Consider the following 10370-nt stretch of genomic DNA (forward strand, 5'->3'; position numbering starts at 1 on the left):
ATGATTATCCGACCATCCATGGTCCATGGACCATAAGTGTTGTGTTGGTGGTGCCTGTGCTTCCTGCGGCCTGCCTCTGCCTGTGCGGCTGTGCCTGCACTGCAGTGGCCACTGGCAGTGGCACTTGACTTGAGCAAAGCAAATGAGCACTACTAGTGTGAAGGACAGGTGGTGGAAGCATGTTCTGACAAGTTCTTATAATGAAAATAATATAGACAGATTTTTGAACCAGTGCAGTGCCAGTGCTACTAAGGTGAGAGGCAGAGAGAGAGGCTATCCAGTCCACCACTTTACTTGAGCAGATCACAGAAGAAAGGTGGAAGCATCTGACAGCAAGTGACAAGCACTTCTTAGATTGCACACTGGAATTCAGTTATGGACTTTTCCTTATAAAGTTTAGTTTACACACTTAAACTTGCACCTAACTTATTAACAATCACAACTTATTTTATTGTGGTATTGTCATATATATTTTATATGAATTAAATTTACATTGTGGGAATAATTTGCACTGCATTTAGCACAGACATGTCACTTTATTTTTGATACTGTGGGCGATGATTTTGAATATAAGAAGAATATATATAATTGCAGGCACTTTATTAGCATTTTTAGCACAGCCACTTTGTTAGTAGTTTTTGATTCATTTTTCACTTTAAGCGTTGTAGGTTTGATGAAGCTGGCCTGGCACATCATCATCAATTGAGCAAATCAAATCAAACCGCGATTAAGAAGACTGCGCATGCTCATGTTCTGCCTTTTGATCAGCTGAAAAGATGGACCGCCCAAAAACACCACCTTCCACCCCTGGCCCTTCAACTTCAAGTGATCTGCCTGGCTGTGAGAGTGAGGAAGCTCAGGAAGGAGACCACCCCTGGCTTTAAAAGGTGGATGCTTTAAAAGGGGAAGGGAGGGACATACTTTATCTGTTTTTTGTTTACAAAAAGTTACAGCCTAAGGAATTGTGATTGTCCTTTAGGTTAATCATTTGAATAAATCATTTGAAATAATAAAAAACAATATGATGTTCAAACTTTTGACTTCTTTCTTTAATAACTACATAACACAGTACTTGTACTTCTACTTTCAGTACTTGAGTAGAAATTTTTTTTCAAAACTACTGGTACTTTTTACTTTTAGTACTTAAGTAGCAAATTTTTTGAAAAAACTACTTGCAATACTTAAGTAAAAAAAATGTTGAATACTTTAGTACTTCTACTTAAGTAACTTTTTCTGCGAGCACTTCCACTTTTACTCAAGTCACTTTTTGATCGAGCACTTATACTTTTACTCAAGTAGAAATTTTGAATACTTTATACAAGTCTGCGAAAAAGGTGATAAGGAGGGATCTGCTATTTTTTTCGTGAAGTACAAGTCTAGACATGATGAGAATTTCTTAGTCAATTCTTTATCAGTGAGTAGTTATTAGCCGAACACCCCCCCCCCCCCCCCGTTTGGTTTACATCAGAACATCTCAAACTGGGAAAAAGTTCTAGCGAACATGCAACCTCTATTAACCACTTGCTGACCACTTAACGAGGACTTACTGCGGCAGTCTGCCGCTGCTTGGCAAAGCGACGTAGACCTACGTCGCTCGACAACGAGCCTGTAGGGGGCGAGCACGTGCCGGTGGCGGCACGCTCCCGCCCCCGCTCGTTCCCTGGGGACCTAGCACGAGTGACCGGCGGCTCCGATGTCTGCCGGCCACTCGCGATCTTCCGCAGGAGAGGGAGAAAGACAGATGGCTGATGTAAACACAGCCGTCTGTCATTCTCCCTGAAGTAATGACAGAGGCTATGCGATCCTGCTATGTAGGATCGTATGTCTCTGTGATTACTTCACTAGCCACGCCCCCTAACAGTTAGAATCATGCCCCTAGGGACACATGTAACCCCTTGATCACCAATAAAGTTAACCCCTTCCCTCCCAGTGTCATTTTTACAGTAACAGTGCATATTTATAGCACTGATTACTGTAGTAATGTCACTGGTACCCCCAAAAGTGTAAAAAATGTCAGTCAGGGGTCCGAACTGTCCGCCGCAATGTCGCAGTCCTGCAAAAAAAAATTGCAGATCGTCGCCGCTAGTTAAAAAGAAAAAACAATAAAAATGACATAAATCTTTCCCGTAGTTAGTAAACGCAATAAATTTTACGCAAACCAATCAAAATACGCTTATTGTGATTTTTTTTTACCAAAAATATGTAGCAGAAAACAAATTGGCCTAAAATGTTAAAAAGTTTTGATTTTTAAATTTTTTTGAGAATTTCATATAAAAAAATGTGAAAATATTGTTATTTTTTCAAAATTGTCGCATTTTTTTGTTTATAGCGCAAAAAATAAAAATCGCACAGGTGATCAAATACCACCAAAAGAAAGCTCTGTTTGTGGGAAAAAAAGGACGTCAATTTCATTTGGGTACAGCATTGCATGACCGCGCAATTGTCAGTTAAAGTCAGGCGGTGCTGAATCGCAAAATAGGGCCTGGTCTTTGAGCAGCCAAATCCTCCGAGGCTAAAGTGGTTAAAGTCTATGGGGCACAAACATGAAAAATCAAAAGTCCTTATTTTAAAGGCTTATATGCAAGTTATGGCTATAAAAAGTGTATGGGGACCTGGGTACTGCCCAGGGGGATATGTATCAAGGCAAAACATTTTTTTTTAAAACGATTGTTTTTAAGGAGCCGTGATTTTAATGATGCTATTGCTTAAAGTGAAACAATAAAAATAAAAAAAAATACCTTTAAATCGTGCCTTGGGGGTCCCCTTAATGTGCCTGTAAAGTGGTGCATCTATACAATGTATAGAGCCTGTTGCAGCAATACTGACATTTCTAAAGGAAAAAATGTCATTTAGGGTCCTTTCACACGGCCGCTCCGTGTGTCCGCAAATCATCCTATTTTTTTGCGGACATCAATGTAAGTGAATGGCACTGCGGATGTCAGCGGAATACCATCCAATGACATCCGATTTTCCTCCTTTCAGTTCTGTTCCGTTTTTACGAATGGAACAGAACCCCATTTTTCCATCCGTGTAAAAAACGGAAAGGAAGGAAAATCGGATGTCAGCGGTGTCATCCGCTGACATCCGCAATGCCATATACTTACATTATGTCCGCATATCATCCGCAAACGGATGGGATGATATGCGGGCACACGGAGCGGATGACAGAAATGTCATCCGCTCCGTGAAAAAAAAAAAAAAAAAGTCCCGCAGCGGACTTAAGCAGCGGAGCGGCCGTCTGAAAGGAGCCTTAAACTTCCTCGTGGCTGTAATGTATTGCCGGCTCGGCCCCCTTCTGACATCACGTGACGCCATGCAACGTCAGAAGGGGGCAGTGCCACCAGTGATGTAACTGGGTGGCCCCTCCCCTTGCCTATAAAAGAACTGTCAAAGCCGAAGATCAGATCTATGGCAGGTAGCCTCTTCGGGGGCAAATCGTTTTAATTTTTTACATTTCTTTCTGGTACAGCGGGCATAGTGATTAACGATGGATTTACATCGAGGTACACTATTTTTTTCTTTTTAATAAAGGACTTGTCTTGTTTTTACTCTTATACATCTTTTTAGTGAATGAGTAGGGCTACGATGTACCCTATACTCATTCACATGGGGGGCGGGCCCCTGTGTTAAAGAGGGCTTTCAGATTCCGATAAGCCCTCCACCCGCAGACCCCCACAACCACAGTCCAGATTTGTCAGGATGAGGCCCTTGTCCCCATCAACATGGGCCCAAGGGGCCTGGTATAGATTTTGGGGGGGAACCTCACGCCATTTTTTTTTTTTTTATTCTGACATAGGGTTCCCCTTAACCACCTAAACACAGGGCACTTTCATCCCCTTCCTGCCTAGACCAATTTTCAGCTTTCAGTGCTCATTGGCGTCTATGGGAAATATTGCTCAGCTTGACATGGCACTGCTCATGAACCATAAGTGACAGGGACACCAAGCTTGGGGAGCACCGAGAGGGGACCCATGACTACAACATATCCATACATTTTAAAAGTGGAGTATGTCTGTACACTACACTGCCTAATCTCCATTGTCACACACTATACCTAGCTACCATGTAAGTAGCAGCCTTATATAGTGGGGGGCGTAGACTTAGCCCCTGAGCCATGATTGGCTAAAGGCACCCTGTTCACTTTGGCCAATCATGACTCTTACAGGACATTGTGCTGTGATTGGCCAAAGCATACAGGTCAGGTGCATGCTTTGGCCAATCACAAGTAGTTAATGCACTGCAATCGCACAGAGCATTATGGGGTGCTCGTCAGCGGGCAAAGTTAGCCGTGGAGCGCCCCGGGTGTTTGTGTTTTCAGTGAACACATGAACATCCGATGTTCGAGTGTAACGTATGTAAACTCATACTTATCACTGAGCAAGAACGTGTCTAGTTTTCATGTTCTTGTGCGTGAAATATAGATGGGTAGGGTCAGTGTCAGAGTGACTGGATAATGATCTGATATGATTTGGTGAGGGTTTGATGGTTGAGCTTGACATGAAATGTAAATCTGGTTTAAATTTAAAAAAAAAGTCTAGTGTGGAGTGCTTATTTTGTGGTGTTGAAAAAAATGTATAAGCGCGAGCCTGTGGTTGAAGAGTGTGCCAAGTATCTTGAAGTGTGAGTTCCTAGAGGAGAAGAATAATGCGTTTTAAGGTTTGAAAGGGGATTAAAGAGGTACCAGTGAACGTGTTCAAAATGGGTTGTAATGGAATATTGATGTCCCCTCCAGTTATCAAAATGCCCGATTTGAAAGTAGATAATTGTGTCCAGACCGATTTAAGGAATGTAACTTGTTTTGTGTTAGGACAGTAGAGGTTAACTATTGTGATTAGCTTGTCATATATAGATCCTTTTTGAAGAGGAATCTTCCTTCACTATCTGCAAGGGTGTCTGATATAAGAAATGGTACATGTTTTGAGATAAGTATAGAAACTCCTTTGGTTTTAGCCTGACTGTTCGTAGCGTTGTAAACTGTCAGGAATAGTGGATTGGACAATTTGGGTAATTGGTCTGTTCGGAAATGTGTCTCTTGTATGAGAACTATATCTGTTTTTTGCTTCCGCATCAGCATCAGTAGTTTGACCTTTTTTTCTGGTAAATTTAGGCTTTGTGCATTGAGAGATACTATCTTCAGTTTTATGTTGGTGGGCTTATATTGGGTTATGTTCTCCATTAGTAGGTTTAAAAAAGTAACATACAGCTGCAAGAAAAAGTATGTGAACCCTTTGGAATGATATGGATTTCTGCAAAAATTGGTCATAAAATGTGATCTGATCATCATCTAAGTCACAACAATAGACAATCACAGTCTGCTTAAACTAATAACACACAAAGAATGAAATGTTGCCATGTTTTTATTGAACACACCATGTAAACATTCACAGTGCAGGTGGAAAAAGTATGTGAACCCCTAGACTAATGACATCTCCAAGAGCTAATTGGAGTGAGATGTCAAGCAACTGGAGTCCAATCAATGCGATGAGATTGGAGGTGTTGGTTACAGCTGCCCTGCCCTATAAAAAACACCAGTTCTGGGTTTTTTTTTCACAAGAAGCATTGCCTGATGTGAATGATGCCTCGCACAAAAGAGCTCTCAGAAGACCTATGATTAAGAATTGTTGACTTGCATAAAGCTGGAAAGAGTTATAAAAGTATCTCCAAAAGCCTAGCTGTTCATCAGTCCATGGTAAGACAAATTGTCTATAAATGGAGAAAGTTCAGCACTGCTGCTACTCTCCCTAGGAGTGGCCGTCCTGTAAAGATGACTGCAAGAGCACAGCGCAGACTGCTCAATGAGGTGAAGAAGAATCCTAGAGTGTCAGCTAAAGACTTACAAAAGTCACTGGCAAATGCTAAAATCCCTGTTACCGAATCTACACTAAACATGAATTTATTTCATGGGAGGATACCACTGCTGTCCAAACAAAACATTGCTGCATGTTTACAGTTTGCACAAGAGCACCTGGATGTTCCACAGCAGTATTAGCAAAAATATCCTGTGGACAGATGAAACCAAAGTTGAGTTGTTTGGAAGAAACACATAACACTATGTGTGGCAAAAAAGAGGCACAGCACACCAACATCAAAACCTCATCCCAACTGTGAAGTATGGTGGTGAGGGCATCATGGTTTGGGGCTGCTTTGCTGCGTCAGGGCCTAGACAGATTGCTATCATTGCTATATATATTAATCGAAGGAAAAATTAATTCCCAAGACATTTTGCAGGAGAAATTAAGGCCATCTGTCTACCAGCTGAAGCTCAACAGAAGATGGGTGTTGCAACAGGACAATGACTCAAAGCATAGAAGTAAATCAACAACAGAATGGCTTAAACAGAAGAAAATACGCCTTCGGAAGTGGCCCAGTCAGAGTCCTGACCTCAACCAATTTTGAGCCTAAAAATGTAAAAGAAATGAAAAAGAAAATGGGAACAAGGGATGATGAAACTCTCGGATAATAGGTTTAGTTTTATGTTTGATACATGATGAGAACCAGAGATTAATTTATTAGCTTAGCTTCTGCGTTGGTGAGGGTAGTCTCTCATTGACAGTAAGCGTGTTTGATGATTTTATCCCAGTGTTCTAGTTTGGGATACATTTATAATGCAAAGGTTGTCTAGAATGATATGGCATCCCTTGTTCTCATTTTGAATGTAAAATAAGAAATTAACTAGAATTCCTTTATACCTAAAACTTAGTAAGAAAGAGAGCCCACGGAACGTCCCAAGTCTGTGTATGCAAACCTTCAGTCCCATGTGAACTTAGGAGGTGATAGCAGTTCAATCATATTAGATTTTAATTCTTAATAGTGCCTGAGTGCTTTTCTCCATATGTTTAGCATTTACCGTGTAGTCAAACCAACTTAGGTTATGCAGTGATGATAGGCTTTTGTATGGCAATGTTGTGGGTTCATCACAAAAATATGGGCGATAGAGTAGGAATCCATGGATTTTTGCACAGTTCGGAGCATATAATGCAGGTTATTATAAGTTCCTATATGTTTCCTGACAGGTTGAGGTAAACCAGAAATTAGAGGTAGTCTGCATCGTTAGAGGAATGTCTACTGTATACAGAGTATGGGCCTTGTATGGAGGGGCAGATGTGCTCAGTGATGAAGGGTTGGCAGAGCTCCTCTTTATACAGTTGTAATCCTGATCCATGAGAGTAAGTGAGTATGTCCCAGAAGAGGATTGCATGCTAGTATACCTTTCTTAGCCATTTAGCTATTGTGGATTACATTTTCTTCATATAGGTATGACCTTGATGTCATTGAGGGAATGCTGTATCTCGTTTATATGGAAGATATAGGTTGGCTTACTTCTCAGTCTTTATTGTATGTACTATATAGACTTAGGCTTAAGACATTAAGAGAGTGCTGGCGTGGGTGTATAGGCGGGTTAGCATTGGACTCCGCTTTAAACCACGGTTTGTCTTAGTTATCCTGCCTGGGTCTCTGGTGCACTGGAGATGCAGTGGGGCTGAGGTCTTAATTGAAGAGCTCTGCGGTTATTTGGTGGAGGTGTTGCTGCCCTTGGCAATCTATGGCGTCTGTGTCAAAGAGATTGCACTTCCATCAGTTCTTCCCTGAGGGATATGTTCCAGTACTCTGAGTGTAACTGTTCTGCCTGCTGTAGAGGCTGAGAGGCAGAATGGAAATTTCTATCTATAATGAATATTCATTGATTGTAGGACATCCAATAGTGGTCTGAGGTCTTTACAGTGCTGCAGGTTTATTTTAGAGAGGTCCTGGTAGATCCTAATGTCTACAGACTCAAATGTAATGTGGAAATAGTTACGGGCTTTTCTGAGAATCTCTTCCTTTGTACGGAAGCTTGTGAGACAGCAGATAATATCTTGTGGCGGGTCAGCCTCTCTGCCTTTAGGGAGTAAGGCTCGAAAGATTCTCCTCATCTCTATGGCACTTGTGGGGGTCTATCTAATAAGTTGTTGAAGACGGCAGTTACTGCTTGTTTAATTTGGTCATTTTCAATCAACTCTGGGACACTGCAGACCCGCAGATTATTTCTGCATCCACGGTTGTCTAAATCTTCTATGTGCCTCTGCAAATCCCTCATTTGTAGAGTATGAGCATCTTGGACCAGGTGTAAATGCTCTATCTGAGCCTTGTGTTGTGTGGTGGTAGTTTCCACCTCTTGTATGTACTCTGTCATGCCATGTAAGTCATGACGGAGGTTTGCTATAGCTGTGAAAAAGACCACGGATAGGGATTCTTTTATATCAGCTGCTACTGCATGTAAGTCCTGTAGACTTAGTGAGAAATGTTGGACTGGGATCGGTGGGAGTCTCTTACCGAGCTGGAAGTTGGTTTGGTTGTGTAGAGATGCTTGTGTCCAGTGGGGAGGCTTGTGCGGCCTGCAGGGTGGGCGCTGCCATGCTGGTGTTCTGTGTCCTGAATATCTCAGGTATCTGGCAGCTCAGCTGGGTTCCTGAGTTCCGTGGAGAACAGGAGCGGGATGGGGATCGACTGCAGTTTGATTTCCCCATGGATTGTTATCCCTTTGGTGGCCGGAGCTCCGGGTCTAAGCTTCCATCTTCGCCTGAGGTTAGGACACGTCCCCTAGGCCATGTTTTATAAATGTATCTATATGTTCATATGACAATGTTTTACAGTACAATGACATATTGTTTTAAAGCATAAAAATCACAATTTGATAGACATTAAACATGATATGGATTTGATGTTGATTCTCCTTATGGGATGCAATGTGTCTCATCCACTTTCTGCACCTTGTAACATATTGTGTGTTTGGTATTGGACTGATTGTAATTCAATTATACATTTGGGTGAATGCTTTTTAGTAATGTAGTACTTATATATCATGATTTATGAATTATGTATGGACCTCGGTTCTGGCAGTTACACAAGCACCATACTAAAATGTTTACTTCCTTTACTGCCTGGTAAATTATTTACAAACTAGCAATTTTGTGACATGCTTAACTCAGAGCTTGTTCACACTATTTCCACTGAGCTTAATTTTTCTGCACACATATGGTGTGAACAGGGCAGAAAGAAAACAATATCATATATGTCCAGGGGTGTGCAGAAACACATAGTTGAACTGACAAAGCCCTAAGAATCTAGGGTGTAATGCTGATTTAAAATGGCCATCTGTCCTCTGGCTTGACAGAATTCTTCTAAGTACTGTTTATGTCACTTCTAGTTGTTTTAATTTCAATTGCACAATGGCCGTTACCAGGCTTGCATTAGAGATATCCTGCTAAGGGGGTTTAATGACACTGGACTAAGATGGATTTTTGGTCCTGCTGAAAGTTTTGTTTATTCAATGTGATCTTCCAGATCTGGTTGTATTATAATGTGTTTTTTTTTTTTTTTATGTCCCTAGGATGCAAGATTTAAAGTAGTTGAGAATGAGCAAATTCCAAGGGAAAGTAGCAGAGAATGCATTAGGGTAAGAAAAAAGTTTAAACTTTAGTACCAATTTATATACATCACACAGACAGGGAAGTACGTTGTTTGCCTGTCAATGCTACATTCTAGAGGGCTATATCTTTTGTGCACCATGCTCCTACAGACTGTGTTGGGAACATAGTGGCTGAGCAGACTCTGCATTCCATGCTCCTATAGCTTGGACAAGGGGTGATGGCTGACCAGACCATGGAAGATACAGGTCTACTGTGTGTATGCACACCATCCTGTACATCAGAATGGCAAGCCCGGGATTGCCAACTGACCATTCAAGCTTTGATCTGCTTCCAAGCTTTCTGAGGTCAGTTTAGAACAAGAAAGAAAAGGGACTGAAAGTATTAAATGGGTATTTCCAATGGATGCTGTCCATGTACATGCTGAAAACCACTGTTTGTAGAGATGTTTGTAAGATACTTATTTTCTTACACATGCATAAATTAAAAAAAAAATAAAAAATACATACTATATATATATATATATATATATATATATATATATATATATATATAATGGGGTGTTGCAGACCTTTCAGTATGACACCTCATTTTTTTAGTCAGTTTGGCATTCATTGGATCTCAGTAATGCCACACCCTTTATTACTCATTCACAAAAAAATTTAAATGTCCCTGTTTTTTACTCAATGTCAATCACATTATCTAGTGAGGTGGATCAATCTTAACTACGAAACATTGCAGCTGATAATGTTAGTCCACCGAAATGATGACCTGCCACCCAACGAGCTCTGCCTGCTGCTACTGATGTCACAAATGACAGATCCTTGACCTGCATCTGTGTATAAACAAATGGGCTGGGTATGCAGGGTGATATAATTGATCAATTATTGTCATGACCCAGGATCACTTGTCCATTTGTTAGCAAACCATTCAGTCAACCAAGCATTCAGCGGAGCAAACTAG

The sequence above is a fragment of the Pelophylax lessonae genome (genome assembly GCF_965119305.1).
Source record: "Pelophylax lessonae genome assembly, chromosome: 12".
NCBI lineage: Eukaryota > Metazoa > Chordata > Amphibia > Anura > Ranidae > Pelophylax > Pelophylax lessonae.